Raw genomic sequence first — 21,294 nt, 5'->3', positions numbered from 1 at the left:
TCTGATAGAGTAACATTTATGGTCTCAAAATAATACACCTTCTCTAGTTTCCTATTCATTTACCAAAGAAAAGCTCTCTTGGTTTTCAGCTCTCATTATGTAATAGGATGTGTAGAATAATTCGGACCAAGATAATTTTCTGGAGTAGATGTATAAAAATCATTCTGAGAAAAAAAAAATTCCCTGAAATAGTAGAAACGTGATCTCTCTTCCCCCTGTGCTTTCAAAGATTCTCTTGATGACACTACTTTGTAACTGAGTATGAATTCAACCAACAAAGGCTTGTATGTCATAGTAGCTTACGTGGAAACTGAAGTACTTAAGATATGTGAGATGCTATCATTATCCATTGGTGTTTGGCCAAGTCTTCTGAGTAATTTAGACATAGTAGGCCTTCAAGAGATGAATTTCATTCACTCAGTTTATCACTGCAGTCTCTGTAAGTTATTTTTGTTTCAACACACACATATGCTACTCCATTTAAGCTCTTTGTAAAACAGCTGTCTAAATATCTCACATGGAAACCACTTCTTGGCAAATAGAACAAGGCTGCTACAAACAGGTAAATTGTGCCGCAAATTCATTTATTCATTCAATTTATAAATATTTACCCAGCGTTCAGTAGTACTAAGCACTCTGCTAGGTGCTGTGGCATTTTAAATAATAATTAAGACAGAGTTGTGTCTTCAAGGAATCTAATTACAGACAAACGATTATAATGTGGGATATAAGATGAGAACAGTGACAAGATGCCAAAGGGAATTCAAGGGAGAAGAGACGATTTCCTTCTAGCAGATTCCTGGAGGGCTCTAAGGAGCGAGTGGCATTTCAGCCAGGCATGGAGGGATGAGAAGGGAAAGAGATACTGTCTAGTTAGGATGTAAAGCCACTGAGCGGAGAAAGTATAGAATTTGTTTAAAGAATGAAAGAGTGTCCAGTTTGGCAAGCGTGGGAGGAGAGAAGGGAAGTTATGGGAGGCAAGCCGCAACCAGCACTGTAACCTCTGCCATCTTACCATGGCTGGAGTGGATCAATCTGAATTTCCTCAGGGAATAGTTCATATGACTAATAGGACCGCCCGACCTGGGAACCTGATACAAAGATGACAAATCTATGGCTATTTATATTGAAATTTTTTTTCTTTAACAGGTTAAAATATGCACTTATATCTGACTATTTTTGGATTTTTGGGTTGTATTGAATAGGGCATAACGTTCCACAGGAGTAGAAGAATCAAAAAAAGGCCATGATATAAAATACAGAGCGCAAAAACATGATCCACTTAACCGCATATGCTGACACTGGCATTCGAGAAGATAATAAACCAATAAAAATTAAAAAAAATAAAAAGAAAAGACACAAACACCCTGTTCTCCTGCTCTGGCACATAAGAAAGGGATATTGTTTCATAGAACAACATCTCAAGGTTCCCATTAGAACATGAAAATATTTACAGCACTGGTGTTTTTGCCATGGGATTGCAAGTTTTCCTTGCAGATTGCAGATTTTAAGTTCTTAGACTTTTGTGAGCAATGGCACATGGTGTGAAGAAAATGGTATAATCAAAGCTGGTGCTGAGGAGTAAATGTACCTTGTCCCAAATGCCTGTTTTTAGAACACTTGTAGTTAACTGTGCCTATTACCACTAATCATGGCAAGGAAATATGAAATATTCTTATACTTATTGTAGAACTGTCTGCTGAAATAAAAAATAGCCCAAATAATTGATGTTTTTTTTTACTTCTTAAATTAAGAAGTAAAATCAAACTGTTCTGGGAAATAAATCACTTGACCAGCAGAGGATACTCTTCCCTATATGGAAAGCACAGCCAATGGTAGTGATCTCAGAGTTAGGAGTTTGAAGCTGCTCCAGCCTTCTTCTCTGGATGCCCCATACTCCTGTGGGACAACTTACAAGCTCCACAAATCTGGATAGCCACACACCCACTGGGCACAAACCTAGGTAAAACCCATTTTAATAAATATGTTTTATAGAAAAATTAACTTGCTCAAGAATTACGTTCATCAATGAATATTTTTCAGTTTTGTTATTAGTAGAGACTGGAAAATTTAAAACATACACACATACACACACACACAACATTACTACAAATTCTGATTTTGTTGATAAAAATCCAGAGGTGTACATGATTCTCCAGGGAAAATTACAAATAATCTCAATAGAGTGTCAATGAAATTGTAGCATATCTTTTCTCAATGGCTGGGGAAGTACATTGGCAAAAAACTGCCTCCCCTTTATATGCGTTCCTTTTACTTTTTGACAGCTGAAATATATTGCATAAGAAATGGGAACTTCATTGAGCTTCTTTTTTAAAAATTTTATTTATTTATTCATGGGACAGAAAGAGAGAGAGAAAGAGAGAGGCAGAGACACAGCAGAGGGAGAAGCAGGCTCCATGCAGGGAGCCCAACGTGGGACTCAATCTCGGGTCTCCAGGCTCAGGCCCTGAGCTGAAGGCGGCGCTAAACCGCTGAGCCACCTGGGCTGCCCTTTCATTGAGCTTCTAAACAACTTGTTTAATTTGCACATGTGACATTAGTAGTTGCATATAATTTTGGATGGGAATAGACAGATTTGAAATGGAAATAACTTGATAATGGACAGAGCCACCAGTTAGAGTTGGTTGTTTGGCTAGATTTGGAAGTTGGTTTCAGAAGGCAATACCATTAGGTGTGCAACTGACATCAGAAGGAATCTCACAGCAGGTGACAACAGGTACAGCCATGTAGGCAGGTGGTCCTTCAATGGCTACTGCCTGGGCAAGTGGAATTCCAGAGCCTGATGATTGTCATTAAAGGTAAATTCTAGTAACAAGTAGGGAAGACCTAACCATGGATGTGGAAGTTGAAGAAGACTCACCTATGAGGGCTCAATGAGAGAAATGGAACGAGCAGGAGACATAAATTAAGAGATTTAACACCAGGAGCTGTCTGAATGTGACTGCAGGGGTCGGCTAAGCAATTCCATACTCTGTAGTCCTATCACAGGAGGGGAACAGCCAGGCACAAACTGACACTGCAGTCCCCCAGCAAAACTTCTGAGGAGTCTCAATTCTATCCTTAAGCCTTTCAAATGATTGGATAAGGACCGTTCCGATTATCTACCATAATGTTCCATACTTTTAAAAGTAGATGATTATAGACTTTAATCACATCTACCAAATACCTTCACAGTGATGCCTAGGTTAGTGTATGAAGGAATAACCAGGGAGTATATAATCCAGCCCAAACTGATAGTCCCAATTCATGTCTGCAGAACTGAGAAAGGCAAGGTGGGAGATCCCAATCCTGGAGAAATAGTACACCTAAGATAAAATAATGTATGACTTTTACCAAGTCTGCTGAATTAAGGACAGAGTTCTTGGAGATAGAAAACGAGGGCAGAGGGTCAAAAACCCAAAATCAAGACAAAAGAAACCAGTAACAAACCACAACAAAATCGTGAAACTTCATAAAACCCCAGCCTATGGGGGCAAGGAGATCTTTAGGAGTGGGACAGTAGATCTGGACCAGGGACAATTTTGTGTCACCCCCTCCCCACTGGGGGCATTTGGCAACATCTGGAGATAAAACACTGGTAGTGACAAATCCAGGGAGATGTGTGCTACTGGCATTTAGTAACTAGAAACCAGGGATGCTGATGAAAATTCCTATAATGCATAGTATTCACTCCCACAATAAAGAATCATTCAGCCTCAGATGTCAATAAGCCAAGGTTGCAAACTCAAGAATACAATGAATATAGGCAGAATGTACTTGATATTCAGTCTAAATTAATTCCTGACTCTTATGTGACTATTGACTAGCTACAGGACTCATGCAGAAGAAGGAAGATGAGGAAGCAGGGGGCAGGATCAGCTCTCTGTCTTCTCTGGAGGCATTATGTCATAGTGTGGAAGAAGCAGGAGTTCAGATGAAAGAGTCTTAAATTCAAAGCCAACTCTAACATCTACCTCCCATATAAATCTCCGGCAAGATGCTTCACCTCTTGGAGCCGGAATAAACTCATCTATAAAATGAGGAAAATACCATTCTCAGCTTGTCATTGAAAGAATTCTTGATATTACCAAATAAATATTACTCTTACCCCAAGAAAAACATTTGGGCAGCTCTGGCAATAACACAGCCAAGAGACGATAAGAGCATAAATTAAGTAATGACACTACTATTGTGCGGAAGGGATTTGACTTTAGAAAGATTTCTTGGAACCTACCAGACTTGTTGAATGAAGAGGTGGATGGGAAGAGAGAAGAGGAGCCAAAGATGACTATAGTGGATGGATGCTCTTACCATGAACTGAGATACGAAACCCACAAAGAGCACCCAGTTTGTGGGGGAAGATGATGACATCAGGTTCAGACACATAAGGTCTTGAGTGCCTTCAGGACAGCTGGAGGGAGATCCAGTGGAACACTGATGTTTTTCAAGCCACTTCCACACGTATTGTTCCACCGAAACTTTGATCCTCACCACAATCTGATGAAACAAACTGGCTTTATTTCCCGTATTCCTTCGATGACAAAGTTGAGGCTCAGAGAGGCTAAGTGAATCATTCAAGACCATGCAGACTAGCCATTCTTCTTGGTTCGAACCCTGAATAATAGATTTTAGAAAGGAAAGTGCTGAGTGTGAGAGTGGCAAACAAACGAGGGATAAGCTTTTGCTTTAGTGGGTTTCGTCTTTGAGGGGTTTCACCTGCTTCTCAAAGGTTGTGGAGGGTTAGGAAGAGTGGAACATTCAGGAGGGCTCTGGGGATGCGTCTAGCTGAGATACCTGGAGAAGTCGGTATGGACTGGTGAGGACACTGTAAGTGGAAATGCTTTACAGATCGTTAAGTACATGAACAAAGGGGATGGGAGAAACTTGAATAAAAAATATTAGCATGCATTGCCAATTCAAAAAAAATTTGCAATGAAGATAAGTCATCTGTGAAATGATAATGTAAATCAATGGAAAGATATGAATGAACAAATTTTGATTTACCCGTAACTTTTTAGGAATGCATTTACTGAGACACATTTTAATCTCAGAACATTGATGTTATTTCAATTCCAATAGCAATGTAAACCATGCTGTTCTGAGGAAGAGCTCTGAAAAGGCTGGGTGTTCACAGGTTTGTTTTTCACAGTTGAAATGTTTCTGAAGACTTATTTTTGGACGTGAGACACATATTCAAAAGTGCACTAAAGAGACAGGTTTGATTTTTAATTTAGATTTTTCTGGATCTGAATTTCTGAAATTTTAATTCGGGCACCCCCCACCCTCTGTCTAGTTCCTGGGAGAACGATACATTTTGGTCGCCTGGGCAGGGGTGTGGTCAGAGGACCTCTTGCTCTTGGAGAGGAGAACACCTTCAAGATTCAAGATTCAAGGAGGAGGCGGACTATGTTTCTAATAATCTTCCATATTCTCCTAACATCGCCACTGTTCAAGTTCCCTGCATTTTAGGGGTAAAGTATGTAATTTTTATATTGCTGATATATCATGCATGTCCGCTATGCTTTTTCATGGTACTGCCAGAGTTGAACATGGTATTTCTTTACCATTTTACCCCATCCCTTCTGTATCTCTGGTTATGCTTCTTTCTTAGCCATAATTAGGCATGTTTTCCTCTTTCTCTTAAGTTGTCTAATCAGGTGTCTCTCTTCTTGTATAGGTCTTTAATTATACTTTCTACTTTTGGTAAATTTCATTAGCACCAGTTTTTAACCATCATCAAATTTCTCTTTGGTTCTTTCTCTTTGTCCTTTTGTCCTTCCTAAACTTTTGCCCTTTGCCTCTTTTTAAAATTCTCCTCCCTTCCGTCTTTCCTTCTTTCTTTTCCTCCTCCCTTCCCTACCCTCCTCTTTGCTTTGCTTTTCTCTTATGCTTCTCTGATCACAAATGTTGTTAGATCCCGAATGTTTCATATGACAATAAGACCAAGATATTTTGGGGTGTGTGTGAGGGGGAGATCCTTTGGGGGGAGGTCACTTTTTGTAAATTCTTTTATATTTTATCTGATTATGACCAGAGAAAGTTGCCCCTATAAAATCTCTACTTTAAAAAATGTGTTAAGGCTTTTTTTCTTTTGACCAAATAAGCAATGGATTTTTGTAATTATTTCATATAAACATACATATACATTAAGAACATACATATTTAAAAATCTACCTTTTTATTTGAGGGGTTGTGTATGTATCTATTAAATAAAGCTTATTGGTTGTGTTGTTCAACTTTTCTGTGTCTTGACTTATTTTTTTGTTTACTTGATCTTTCAGTTCAGAAAGATATATATTTGAGAATGTTCACAAAGCTGATGTTTTTATCAAATTTTCCTTGCATTTCTAATGTTCTTCTCTGTCTGTTTAAGGATTTTGGTCCATATTGGTTTATGGACAGAATTTTAAGTTTTGTCTTTATAAATCAAATACTAGATTGTATCTTTTCATAACACCCTCTGTCTTGCAGTTGGCTGTTGCCTGTATATCATGAGTACTGCCACTCTTGCTTTTTCTTTTTTATTTTTTATGTCTAATATATATTGTCTTTTCTTTAATTCTGGATTCTTTTATTACTATTTTAAATGTTTCCTTTTAAGGGGGTGGGAATGGCAGGGGGAGAATCTTAAGCAGCCTCCATGCCCAGTGCATAGCCTGATGCAAGGCTTGATCTCATGACTCTGAGATTCTGACCTGAGCTAAAACCAAGAGTCAGATGCTTAACTGACTGAGCTACCTGGGGGCCCCTAAAAGTGTTTCCTACAAGCATTTTAAAGCTGAATTATCTTTTTTAACCTTCTCTAAAGCCTTTCCCTTTTAATAGCATGTGTTCCTTTATGTGTGTCTAGTGTAGTAATAGAAAAACTCAATTTTGTTCTTTCCATTTCTCTCTGTGCTATTACATATTTTACTTTATATTTCTTCTTCCTTGGTTTTTCGGGTTTCATCGAGTTACCACTTTTTTCTCCAGTTTTTCCCTTACTAATTGGAATTTCTCATTTTCTGTTCCCTTAATGTTTGCTTCCCCTTCCCCAATTCTTATGCAGACCCATATTTATCTACTGTTCCTTGAAAATAAGATACTAACTACCTCTCTTACCTCCCATGACCTGTGAGATGAAGCTTGTAGAATCCCCTCTGTCACCCTTCTTCCCATCCTTACATTCCTCTCCCCCAGTAGAGACACCCCCAAATTGGAGGTTTGTTGGAATTTTTATTTATTTATTTATTTTAATATTTCTTTCTTACATTGATTCCCTTTTCCTTTTCTGGAATACCACTTGTGGAAATTTTGATCTTGCTGGATCTCACTTCCTACTATCTTATCTTTTCCTTCATATTTGCATTTGTGTACATCAGATCTAGGTTTAAGATAAAAAAACCTCACATGTTTCTTTAACTGTGCCAATTTGGATGTCAATGCTATCTTTCATTTCTTCAAAGATCTCTTTATTTTAGAGACAGCATGCAAGCAGGGGGAGGGGCAGAGGGAGAGACAGAGGGAGAGAAGCAGACTCGTTGCTGAGCGTGAAGCCTTGCAAGGGTTTCAGAGGGGCCTTTGACTGGGGGCCCAATCTCAGGACCCCAAGATCATGACCCTGGGATCATGACCTGAGCTGAAACAAAGAATCAGATGCTTAACCAACTGAGCTACCCAGAGCCCCTAAGTTTCTCTTCTTCAACCAATCTATTAGATTTTTAACTCATACTATTCATATATGTTTTAATGTTTGTTTTGTTGTGTTTGGTACTGTGCTTGGTTCTTAATTGCTAATATTATGATACTTATGTACCCACAAGCCCAGCATCTGCTGGACATGGGAAAGGCAGAGAAATTGACATCTAGAGTGAAGAGAGAGTGGCTTGTTAAGGCCTAGGCACTATCTCCCAGAATCTTCTTTACATGATGCTTTTGAAAACATATCCAAAAGTGGTCTTTGAAAAAGATTTTCTGTTTGGGTTGATCTCTCTCTAAATATAAATTACCAACACAACTAATTTTGACCATATAAACTCTGGAGTTAGCATCAGGTAGATATAAATAATGAGTTCAAGTTTTCCTAGACTTAAAAGAGCATTGGAAAAAAAAAACTAAGAAAATAATATTTTATTCATATTAGTTTTTACAACCTTAGAATAGTAACTTGAAATTCCCTATTTATTCTCTAGGATATTGAAAAAAAAATTAGTGTTTCTATAGTTCTCATCAGATCTCAAGGTTTAAAAAATGCCACATGGTTTGTGGAGAAATTTTCAGGACACTTTAATTAGCCCAACTAGTTGGTCTGATTTATGTCATTTTGACCCAGACTTTAATTCCTACTGGCTACAATGAACAGAAAGAAAGGCACAAACAAAAAGAGAATTCACTCCAGTGAGACATGTTATTTTTAAGGGAGTAGAAATCAACCATCTTCAAAGAACAATATTTGTCCTGAGCATTAAACATTCATGTTTAACCACCCTCTACCCAGTTTTCTTCAAGTAATTCACAGTCCACATATTTATGACAATGAAATCCACAGTATTCTGCAGGCCAACTTTTAACTCATAACTCATTTTCTTGACTTTTAAAGTACTTTCAGAACTTTTGCATAAATTTATTCTCAAAGAACTTTTTGGCCAAAATGTTGGAGCTAGTGTATCTAGAAAGACACAGCCTTAATTATCACTTCTGTGGGGCACCATTGAGAGGAATTATATGATGCATTTTTTTTCCAGGCTATCTGAAACAGGTATATATAACAAATATAGCAGTGAATGTGTGTGAAATATTCACAAGATACGTAAATAAGAATAATTAGGGGGGAAAAAAAGGTATTCAACTCTTGAGGTAGAAAAATAGCCTGTCAAGTGATTCTTTCAATTTTGAAGGCTGTTATCTCTAAAATATTCCATGGTGCATATTCATATAGTTATAGGAAGGACATTTGGTTTGGCAGACAAATTACTTGAGTCAAAATAATCCAACTGACTCCAAATTCCTAACTGCTTGCTGCATATCCCCATATGGTGCTTCTGCCAGTCTTCCAAAATCAAGTCATCCAAATTTGGATACATTTTCTTCCTCTCTTTCTTCATAACTCATCCTTCCTCTCTCATTCTCTCTATGTATTGATAATTCCATCTAGTCACCCAAACTGGAAAAATGGGAAACCTACCTCATCTTCCTGCATTCTGTAATTCCAACTTGCCTGTCCCTGAACATCGTAGGCACCTGACTTTGGGTATGCTGTTCTTTAACCGAGACTTTTCCAAACACATTTTACCTGAGGGAAATACTGTTCCTTCCTCAAATCTTACTTACAATGCCACTGACCCTGCATTGGTTATCTTGGAGTTTCTTAATCTAAATTTCACAGTTCTGTCCCCTACACTTTCATGGGTCCTTGTGAATGTATTCTAGCTCTTTCTGTCTACATCTTGTTCATTTTACACATACATGTCTGTCTCTTATGGGATAATAAGCTGCAGTGTCTAAGGCTTGGGTGTCATTGAACTTCTGATTCTCATAGTTTAAATACAGGGCCCTATATAAACCACATAATCATCAATAAAATATATGTTGATTCTAGACCTATCAAAGTGCAAATATACTCTCCCCCCTTCAAAATCCAGAATCTGTGACAAGTCTAATAATTTTGGAGAGAAGGAAAGAATAATTTTGGAGAAACAGAGAGAGAAGGAGATTTGTACGTGTTCATTATTCACTAAGTGTCAGATATACCAGTAACCCAATTTCTTGTTTCTTTTTTTTTATAATAAATTTATTTTTTATTGGTGTTCAATTTACCAACATACAGAATAACACCCAGTGCTCATCCCGTCAAGTGCTCCCCTCAGTGCCCGTCACCCATTCACCCCCACCCCCCGCCCTCCTCCCCTTCCACCACCCCTAGTTCGTTTCCCAGAGTTAGGAGTCTTTATGCTCTGTCTCCCTTTCTGATATTTCCCACACATTTCTTCTCCCTTCCCTTATATTCCCTTTCACTATTATTTATATTCCCCAAATGAATGAGAACATACAATGTTTGTGTCCTTCTCCGATTGACTTACTTCACTCAGCATAATACCCTCCAGTTCCATCCACGTTGAAGCAAATGGTGGGTATTTGTCATTTCTAATGGCTGAGTAATATTCTATTGTTTCTTTTGTGACAATCTTGCATAGCTGTCATTGTTCTTCCCACTTCAGCTTGCAGATACTGAGGTTCAGAGTTTAAGTAACTTGCCAAAGGTCAAGTTGTTAGTAAATAAACCAAGTGATTTTGAACTTACTTCTGTTTGACTTTAAAGGGCACTGCTTTTCTACCATACTCTATAACTATGGATCCTGTGCTTACTTCCTTTTATATAAATTTTCCTATCCACACCCCTCTTCTTCCACTGAGTATGGTAATGGAGACCCAGTAATCTACTTACTTTCTCTTGATCCTTCTTTGTATCAGTTTCCTATTGCTGCTATAACAAATTACAGCTTAAGCAACACAAGTGTGTATTTTATAGTTCTGGAGGTTCAAAATCCACAATGAATTTTAGGGAGCTAAAATGAAGGTGTCAGCAAGGCTGATTCCTTCTGGAAGCTCCAGGGGACTTTGTGTTCCTTGGATCTTCTAGCTTCTATAGGATAATGGCCATATTGCTCTCGTCACTGATTTGTCAACACATGACCTTCTGCTGCCTTTGACCTTCCTGCCTCCCTCTTAATAAGGACTCTTCTGATTACACTGGGGCCACCTGCATAATCCAGGATAATCTCTCCATTTTAAGATTCTTAATTTAATCGTATCTGCAAAGTCTGTTTTGCCACATAAGGTGGCATTTGCAAATTCCTGGGATTAGCATGTGGACACCTTTGGGGGGTTATTCAACCTACCACACCTTTATAATTGAATTATGTGTTAGTAAAAATAATATCTTTCTTCGGTGTAGTAGTACAGGAAACTAAATGATGAATAATAGGGTTGTACCAGGAATTTCCAGCTCAGTAAGTAGCATGGTATAACACACAATTAAAGCACGTGGCCACAAACAGAGACATTTAAACAGACACCTAAACCCTGGACAATTGTGAAATATATTCCTAAGTACTACTGACTCCATAAAATTCAAAATCTACCCAACACTACTTGTGCAGTGGCATATAAACCTCCATAGCCATTATACTTTAGAAAATAAAGTTATGTTATTTAATCCATTTTGCTAGGTAGTGTTGCTTTTTGAATTTAAATAAATGCCCTATGGTCAAAATTCCCCACATAAATGCTCACTTTTCCTGTAAGTACAAGTATTGTGTTTCTAACTTTGTCTCTTACTCATCTGAATGGTAAAATGGCTCTCTTAAGTTCTCTCTTTGTTAGCTTCTTCAAGTGAATTAATCACTGGAGCCACTCATGTGATAGACTGGCAGTTAAAAGACTCAAATGTCAAGATGTTTTTATCAGTCACATCAACAGTAACTTTCAGATTGAATAGTTCTCTGGTTTATGTCAAATCTTTGGTGTGGATTTTTTTTTTCCTTCCTAAAATAGAAATTGCTTAGATGCTAATATAAACTACCTTGTCCAATTCTTCACCCATCTCATCCAGAATACCTTTCCCCTGTTAGTGAAAAAGGATGATGGGACATATTATCCTGTTGCTGATGAACGCCCATTAGCCTTGAGAAGCAAATATACCCCCTTGTGCGCCTCCACTATGTGATTGTAATAGAATTCCATTTCGTGGCTTGCGGAAAAAGAAGTGTTAGAGCCAATCTACGTGTGTTTTCAAATTTCATACCAATATACATTCAGCTTCTGAGCTGCTCACTTGCTTACTGGCATGTATCCCATTTTCACATGCAATTTCTTTATGAATTGAAGGGAGTATGTAGGCAGACATCTAGCTGTTTAGGAAAATAAATTTATATATTTTGAGCATGTGCCTTGCTGTGGATGCAGGACAAATATATAGCTAGACATCTCCAACCACTAGTGAAGTTTTATTTTTAAAGGTTGATTATAGAAAGTAATATTCTTCTCCATGCCTTCCAACCTAAATGCTTCTATTAGTTTTTTCTTTACTATTTAAATATTGCTCTGCTCCATAATCAGGAATATAATGACCTATCTAAAATGCCATATGTCATCAAACTATTTGGCAGCACAAACCTATTTGAGACCCATTATTTAGTGACAGTGGTATATACTTGAATAAATAAACTTCATTATCTATATGCTCAAATCCATGAACATCTGTGAATGAAGAGATATAGCATATTGATTTTGCTATGGTCCTTCACTGCAATGTAGGTGGCATTACATCAGCTTACAATTTCAATGGTCTGCTGCAGTTTAGAAATAAAAAATCGTTATCTGGAAACCTCTCAAATCAACTGAAATGTAATCAATTTTTTATCTGTGGTTAGGCAGTGGAAGTCAGTGGTGGATTTTCTGTCCTCAAGGCTCCGGTCCTCTTGTTAAAATATTTAGGGAGCACCCATGGGAAATACTATACCTAGATTGAACCTGTTTACATTAGGAAGTGAAAAATCTGCTCTTTGTATCCTGTTAGCCACAAACACATTCTCGTCTCAGAGTCACTTTCCCTGGGGGACTCTGGGGTATAGCTCTCCTCTGGTTACTGAGCACCCTTCTACTGCATGACTGAAGCCAGAGGGACTTACTACTTCAACCTTGATTACTATTTGATTTCAGCATACAATTTTACATCAGGTAACCTTACCTCCCATTGGTAGGGACATACTAATTTGACATCAAGCAGCATTCTCAATAACGTGATTTTGATGATTATGTATATTTGATGATTACCAAACTGAAAAATATGAAAGCATTCCCATGATTGGCCACATGTCTTAGGTAAATAACTGTCACATTTAATAAATTATTTGTTTTTAATTTTTGTTTACTCATTTACCCACCCTTATTAAGGATATGTTAATGTTTAAACATAGTCACAGTGTTGGGAGGGTGATGGATTTACATACTTTCTCATCCAGGAATTTACAGTTCGTCTAGTAAAAAGAAAGAGACAACAACTATGTTGTAGAGCAGACAATGGCAAGTGGCTTAATAGAGTTGTAAATAAAGAACTATCAGTTTTCTGGGATAGTTCTCAGAAAAAAGAATGGGGATCAGAGAAGGCTTCAAAAAGGAGGGATATTTGCAATGACATAAGTGAACACTGAACAGTCACTGATGAGTACTCTACTGTGTGTCTGGCAGTGCTGGACATGACGGAGTCCAGCAGGGGAGAAAAATCTTAGGTAAGACATGACACAAAAGTTAATGAATTACAAATACGATAAGTCTATGAGGAATCACAGGGTTTGATGAGCACATAGAACTAGAGGTCCTAATTTAAGGATTCTCTGATTATGGAGTAGTGAAGTTGAGTGTGGAGATAGATAAAAGTAGAAGAGATTGATAGCAAAGTGGAATGAAGGATGAATAGAATTAAGACCCACTTTGTCCCAAGACACATATACAAAATGGCTGCCATGATCACGAGAAACACAACTCTTCGGTGCTTAAGTGAATCATGCAATTCATGACTAGGCATAAGAATTTATGGTTCTGGAAAGCAGGACTGAAAAGGGGGAAAGTGAATTCCTCATTATTGGTCCCCAACTATAGGCCCATCATTATATCAGGTTTTGAACATGCATTACCTCATTTAACCCAAAATGTTCTTACTTTATAGATGAGAAAAATAAGATTTTAAAAGTTGAATGAGTTCCCTAAAATAATACTGCAGGTCTGTAATGGTTGCATTGAGAAAATGAGAGGGTATCTGATATTTAGGCTGGGTCATAAGAGGATATCTTAGAATCTGAGGGAATCACTGGTACTGGAAAAAAAGATGTAAAGAGATGAGACTATGCTTCAAAGATGGAGAGCTGGATAAGCACAGGGTCAGGGCTGGCTAGAAACTATTTGGATAATTTTGCACCAATGTAAATGTATCAGTGAAATTTGGAAAACGGAAACAAGATGTGAGAGAGTATAAAATGCAAAATGTAAAATTTGCAAAAACGCAAACTACTGACTATATTGCTTCAGAATACAGCCCCAATTCCACCACACTCCAGAGCAGAGCTTCCCCAGTGGATTATAAATGGCCAATGAGATATTTATGGTCTCAGCTCTCAGAGTGGAGAGAACTTGCTGGATAAAATATCTATGTATAAGGAACAATTGAACATTGAGAACACAGAACCTCTCAATAGAACCTCAGAACTCAAGCTGCTCTGGGGATTGGGACTATCTTCCTTGAAGAGATAACCTTTCAGTTGGCATTTGGATGAAGGCAGAGGAAGGAAAGTGATGAGGGGTGGGCAGTGCTATAAGGGAGGGCTAGAGGGTACCTACCAGGTTAGGGGACTATAAGTAGGGTAAAAATCTGAGTCAAGAGGCTTCCATTGCAGGGAGGTAAAGATGGCCAATATGGTCTGTACTATACTCTTGTAATAAGAATAGAGGGGGCTGGGTGGGGAATATGAACTTTTGTGAAGGATGAAAGGGTCTGGGTCTTTACCTGAATAGCAATGGAAAGCCATTGAGTCAATGAAGGTTTTAATGGAGGGTGGGGTTAATATGATCAGATTTTTATTTATAGATAACTTTGTGGAGAAAGTATAAACACAGGAAGAATCTTTTAGAGGGCCACTCTAGGTCCAGATTTGGCAGTATAATTAGAGAGAAACATATTTTTGCAGATGCATAGGAGGCTGGATGGAGGTATATGGGACCATAAGGGAGGGACACAAAATAGCTTGGTGGGCTGCGGAATTGAAGAGGGGTGAGAAAAAGCTTTCCAGAGGCTTCCTCAGAGGCTCTCATTTTTTAGTTCTTTTACCCCAAAGTACAGTTAAAATGGTCTTAATTTGTTGAACACTCTCCATGGATCTGCCTTTCCTATATTTCTTTGAGCCTCCCTGGAATAGCTTTTCCTTCTATAGCTGCAGTTCAAAATTGTGTTCATTCTATAAGTCCCAGATCCACTGTCACTTCCTCCATAAAATTTTACCTAATTTGAAGTAATTCCTCCCTTCCTCTGCTTATCATCTCTACATCAGCTTTAATGATCCACATACCTCTACTTGTATATTCTTCACATTTTCCCCTCATATTATCATTTCTGTGTCAATGTCCCTCCTCTAAAGTTCTTGGATGGACCAGATCTTGTATTTTATTCATCTATGCACAGCTTGCAACCAGTTGCGGATGGACTGCAGCAGTATTTGTTTTTGACTTTGCGAAATGTTTGTTCTGTTTGCCAATTCCACATAAAAGCTCAGAAGCAAAGGCTCAGCCATCAGCTGGAGTAGCCGTCTGCCCTGTGATCTCCCACCTCATCATACCTTATTGTCGACTCATTCACATTACTAGCCTGACCTGAACGACTTTGAATTTGGGATATTGGCTATAAAATTCCTACTGAATTTAACCAACAATTGTGTGTTGAGTTACGTAATCCAGGACTGACTGTTTAGGTCATCTGAGGGAAAATTTTTCAAGTTGTCACTTCAGGGTCATTATCTTGGTTTAATGGTGGTGCCTTTAACTAGAGGGAGGGGGATGTGTGGGCAAAATCTGATAGGACCTCTTTGTGCTTAGTCTAAACCTCAATTTCCAGTGTAAAGAAATATAAATGTATGTGAGGAAGGAACAGAAGGCTGGATAAACTCTTGACTGAATTAGCATAGCTTGCTTGCTTTGTAACTTTTTGGATGTATGTGGTAAACATGAGGCAGGGGGCTGGTTTCTGCTTGGTGGAGACCATGTTGTAGATGACTTGCTACAGCAGAGTTAGTATGGCTTTACATACCTGGTATTTGTTTGAGAGTCAGAATATCTTACAAGCACGCATAATAACTGGTTTTAGTGATGGAGACTTGACAGTTTGGAATTCTTCCTAACATATCTGTAACGATGAAATAAGGATATATCATTCTTAATTCCTTGTGCTAAAAAAAAAAAAATTCCTCGTGCTCCAATGTTATAAAAAGAACCTCTCTTCTAATGATATGCTCTTCCAAATGATTCAGATTTAACACCATCCATTGGTGGATGAAGAAAGTAAAAATAAAACCCCCTAAAATGGAGTAATCACAGAAGGAATTAAAATAATTTCCTTGACATTCCTTTGTATGAAGCATGCTTTCCTGTTAAAAGATAAACTGAGGCATATTAAATTTTTAAGTTTTTAAGAATTTGTTTGAGCCAAAATTGATTTAAATAGAGGGCAGCACCAAACCAGAAGTGGTTAGTGGTCCACAGATAGGACCCAGGGAAAAGACCTTCAACACAGGGAGGACAGAGAAGCAAAGCAGGGACATTATTCGATTGGCTATAGCTTAAGTGTTTGCCTTATTTGAAAAGCCTAGTAGGCTGTTTGTTGTTGATTTTCTTAAAGTTTTTACTTCTTAACCTTGAGACACTGCAGGCTGAAGCTTTGGTTTGCCTACTTGGGTGGTGGAGGTATTAGAACCACCTCAGTCTAATGTCCTCCTTATTTAATTAATTTAACACCTCCATGCATAAAATGGAATTTAAAGCTTATAAAACATGTTTTTGAATCTTTGGGAATCCTGGTATTTTTTATAAATAGAATTATTAAGAGTTCAAATGATAAAAATAGATAGCTAGAGCATCTGACTGCTCAGATAGGTATAAACAGATAATTAAATGTGTAAAATTAAAAAAATACATCAACAAAGTTTGAATACCTCACTGACAATGCAGAGACCCAGGGAAAAATGCATCAAGACAGAGACTCAAAAACAGTAACAAAAGGTAAAACAGTTTTGAATTTTTGATCACGGAAAATTTGAAGTTTACTTTCAAACTCAAACCTAGTTATTCAGAATAAATATTTCCAACTTCTGATCCAGAGGTCTATTTTTTTTTTTTTTTTCTCCTCTCAGGCTATTTCTTGGCTCCGAAAACTGTGATTGTGATAAGAAGTATTGTGTTACAAAGAGTCTTCTATGGACACAACAGATTTTATGGGCTAGAGGAGATTCCAGTGAGTGCAAAGTTATGGCAAAATCTTTATATCCTGTGAGGTTACATAATTCTTTCCGTAACGTCCTGGCTGCAGACATTTATATAACTTGTCCAGCTTCAGCAACTGTCTCAGAGTTCATCTGGTAGGAACACAATGGCTATAACAGTACCCATTATAGCCACTATTCTTCTCAATTGTAAGGGCACAGTGAAATCGAGGAGATGAAGCTGTGCCTTGATTGGCTGTTAAATTGCGATCAATGAAAAGTATTTGTGCCATAATTTTGCAACCATGCAAGACCAAGCCATGCTGGTGGTAAGTCACGGTGTACATACCATCAAAGCTAAAGTCACTGGGATAACTAAACTAAATTTTCTTTAAGGCAACTGGGTACAATAGACATTATATTTAAAAAAAAAATCTGGGCATTTTTCTGCCTCCTGGTTAAAAAGAAATAACAGATGAACAAGGACAAACTCCAAATACAAATGGTGACTTGTCTCTATCATATGTTATGAAGAAAACCAATGCTAGTCTTCCCTTTTAATAGTAAATGAAAATGACAAAGGGCCAGATAGTAAATATTTTAGGCTTAATGGGTCATATATGGTCACTGCTACATATTCTTTTTCTTTTTTTCCCCCTACAACCCTTTCAAAAATGTAAAAACCAGGCGTTCAAAAACAGACCATAGGCCAGCCACTTGGCCGTGTGCAGTTTGCAGACCCCTGATGTAGATGAATGCTCACAGTTGTGAATTTTAATAAAAGTCTCTTTTGATCTCCTATACACCACCCGTGCCCATCCACCTGGAGCAATGACCTGGAGGGGATCTCGAGTTTTAGACTGATGCTTGAAAACAGGACCCAGGGATATCTACATGAAGCATGGCTGGAAAATAAATGTAGGCAATAGTACTTGTGCGAATCTGCAGACTTTCTCGGCTTTGCAACACCTGTCACTATTTATCTCTCTCAGTCTTGTAAAGGGTCTTAGAGAAAAAACAAACAGGAAAAAAAAAAAAGATTTCTTCCCAAAAGCCCACAAAAAAGTTGAAGACTCCCTTCCAGACATACACATACACATTACTTGATCACTGCTAATGACTACATGCCAAGCCAGCCTGTCTACTATAATTACCTCGTTGTCCAAAAGAGCATTATTGGAAGCTGTGCTTCATCGTAACCTTGAACTAGTTCTTCTCCCCTCTCAGCTGCTTCTCAACTCACCATAATGCAATTACTTGGATATCTTGCTGTTATTTCCTTTTTGGCAGTGGTTATATTTAAGAAAGAGGCTTTTATTTTATTTTATTTTATTTTATTTTATTTTATTTTATTTTATTTTTTGCTACACTGAGTTGCCACATTCTAGATATGCCAATGATGTAGCATTACTCATAATGATAAAAGGAACAAAAAAAATTGAGAACCTACTATATGCTAGGTATTATTCTAAGTGCTTTGTATAAATAACTCATATAGTCTTCACAACAACCTGAAGAGGTAGGTACTACCATTATTTCCATTTTACAGAAAAGGAAGTGAGGGGCAAGGGTTAACCATAGTCACTTGAATTTTTCCTTATACACCATACTATAGGTAAGTTATTCTAGTTCAAAGAAATTTTTTATTTCCCCAAAGCCCAAAGCATACTCTGGTTGGGCTGATGTTCTTGGAATGATTATTTCCAAGGCGATTTTGGCCATAGGTTGTTCAATTAATGATCACGGTACAGTCTACGTGGAATATACAGATATCCTGGTTCTATCATGATAGACCCTTGAGTTTGCAAACAGGTGGCTTCCATCTGAATCTAGTCCACACAGCTATTATTGTTGTTGTTTTTAATAAATAGATATATTTTCACAGGAAAGATCTCAATTTTGGCTTTTCTTGAAATATCAGAAGATATTGCAATCCCAGGCTTAGGTCCCAGCAGAACAATAATTGGCTCTGTCAGTTGTCTCTGTCCTGGGCAAGTACTTTCCAGTTTGCCCGTCTCCATAGACCACATGGCATTATCTGCCTAGCTCTGAGGCTTTTGAATTTGCAACTCCTAATAGACATACACCTGCTGACTTGTTCACCCAAATAGAGCTCATTCATTGTATTGTGATTCTTCTGGAAAATCTATAGACGCAGTCAAAGCATGCCATGTTAGAGACTTACACCCTAGTAGCATAATTTAATAACCTCTCCATGCTTTCTTTTGTATTCATCTATTATTATCTCAGGCATTTACCAGCTAAGGAAGCATTTGGCAGTGTCTTAACGTGCTAGACTCTTCCCATCCCTTTGCTGTTTTGAATAGCTGTGTCAGCTTTCTTATTGCTTACATGACTTAGGTAATACATGTCTGCGGATATTCTCTAGTATATTTTATGAAAGTTTATATAAGTAATTGTCAGAAATGATCATGCTTTGATTAAATAAATATGCTATTGAGGAGTTAGGTACACAATTTAAACATGGCATGAATAATTTGTTAGCATATCTGTCAACCTATTTCAATAGCTTTAAATTGTAGATACATTTGTGGGAGCAACATCCTATTTTGCAAATTTGACAGCAATAGCGGTTTCCTCAATGTATTTGACATTATTTTCTACATTGTTTTATGCCAATCACATTTACTGCAAACTGCTTATTACTTTATTGCTGAAAACGGCAACGTGTATTTATTTAGCTTTTTATTTTAGAATCAGCAGGCTATTGCTCACTTTATTAATCAGATCCAACCTTGAGGATTATAGCCACCGGTTTCAAGATTATCTAATTGCTGCTGCTCAAAAGCAGAGAAATCAGTAATGCACTTATACTATCTCTCTTGAGGAATTATCGTTCTTAAGGATGTTGGATTTGCTATTGGGAAAAGAGAGACTTCCAATTTTTATATATATTCTTTTCTATTCTACTCTACATAACTTATATATATTCAATTGAAAATAGTGCATAAGTGGCTTTCTAAGTTTTGTTTTAGTAGATTTCCTCCTCCCTCATGAAAAGACTCAGCCTGACCTTTCTTTGTGCATTATAGTTTCTTTCTCTGGTTCTTACTATTTAGAAAGGTTTTCTTTTCTTGTATTTCCAGGGATCACCCTGGCAGGCACTGCTACATTTCTTATAAAATTAAAACTACATTTGTTAACTCACACACCATTGTTTTTATTAGCCCAGCAGAAAAGTCAATATTTCTAATTTGTTGCCTCTGGATTCATGCCAGTCTTGATGTATAATAACAACCCAACAAGGCAACGTAATATGCGCTAACCCAAATCTATAAAGAAGGGAAATGAAAGTCAAAATAATAATAATAAAAACAATTACTTGGGAACCAGAATGTGAAGCAATCTGAAACAACACAGTTACATCAGCCTGAATTCATTTCTACTTGTGGAAAGGAATGCACCTTAAAACATTCAGAACTCAGAAGAGAAGGTAAATGTTTATTTAGGTTTTTTCCCAGTGAACCCATAAGGGTCTTTTCCCAAACACTGTGACTGTACCCCAGCTGTGCTGGGAGAAGCCAATACAGAGTCAGGAGAGTTGGATTCCAACTCAGCCTCCGCTGTGGTGTGACTCAAGCTGCTTCGTTTCCCTGTGCCTTAGTCTCCTTATTTATAGAAGAAAGGACTGGTTAAAGAATTAGTTCTTGTACTATCAGCTGCTAAGTTCTATCATTCTGATACCTAAGAGTAAAAACAAGAAAAGAAAAAAAAAAAAACCCGTATACACACTCCTGTTTTAATATATGAGTTAACATATCCTTTTCAAGAGAGGAAGGAAACTGGGAAAGAAAGAATAAAGTGTGGTAAAAGAAGCAACAATGAGAATGGCTGAGAAATGTAGATTCTCTCACCTACTTCTCCTATTTCCTAGGTGAACCATGAAAGTCTCCAGGAGAACATCCAGAGAGAAAGCTAGTTCCCAGTTTACCCCCGTAGTCACAGGACATCGGTAGGGTTGATGCCTTGTAGTTCTGCTCATTGTGAAAATACCATCAAGGCCACCCTGTGGTGGTGCCAGAGAGAAGCCCCCACGTTACAGTACAGTGTATGGAGAGAGCAGAACTCACTGGCAGTTCCAGCTCTTCCTAGTGCTACTTCATTAAAAATAAATGATCACTGCAAAGCCTATGGCGAGGAGCTGAAAACACATGTTCGGATGCTTCAGCTATAGTGTGTCTTCTTTCTTGTTCCCAGTTACCTCTGCACATTTTATTTGTTTGAGCCTACATAGAAGGTTACAATTTGCCGCCTATGCCGAGATGCCCGGATG

At 37.8% G+C, this 21,294-nt stretch overlaps 1 long non-coding RNA gene across 2 annotated transcripts in view; it reads left to right on the top strand.

The window, feature by feature from the left end:
- Positions 1-342: 342 nt before the first annotated feature.
- Positions 343-21,294, top strand: part of LOC144284282 (uncharacterized) — a 76,372-nt gene continuing 55,420 nt past the window's right edge. The window contains exons 1-2 of one of the 2 annotated variants that reach the window (XR_013352640.1): positions 343-562; positions 5,294-5,471. This is a non-coding gene — a long non-coding RNA (uncharacterized LOC144284282). Of the gene's footprint in view, positions 563-5,293; positions 5,477-21,294 lie in introns of both variants that reach the window. The other variant, XR_013352639.1, reaches the window with a different exon arrangement.

This window comes from Canis aureus, chromosome 15 (genome assembly GCF_053574225.1).
Source record: "Canis aureus isolate CA01 chromosome 15, VMU_Caureus_v.1.0, whole genome shotgun sequence".
Taxonomy (NCBI): domain Eukaryota; kingdom Metazoa; phylum Chordata; class Mammalia; order Carnivora; family Canidae; genus Canis; species Canis aureus.
This window is presented reverse-complemented; position numbering and strand designations above follow the sequence as displayed.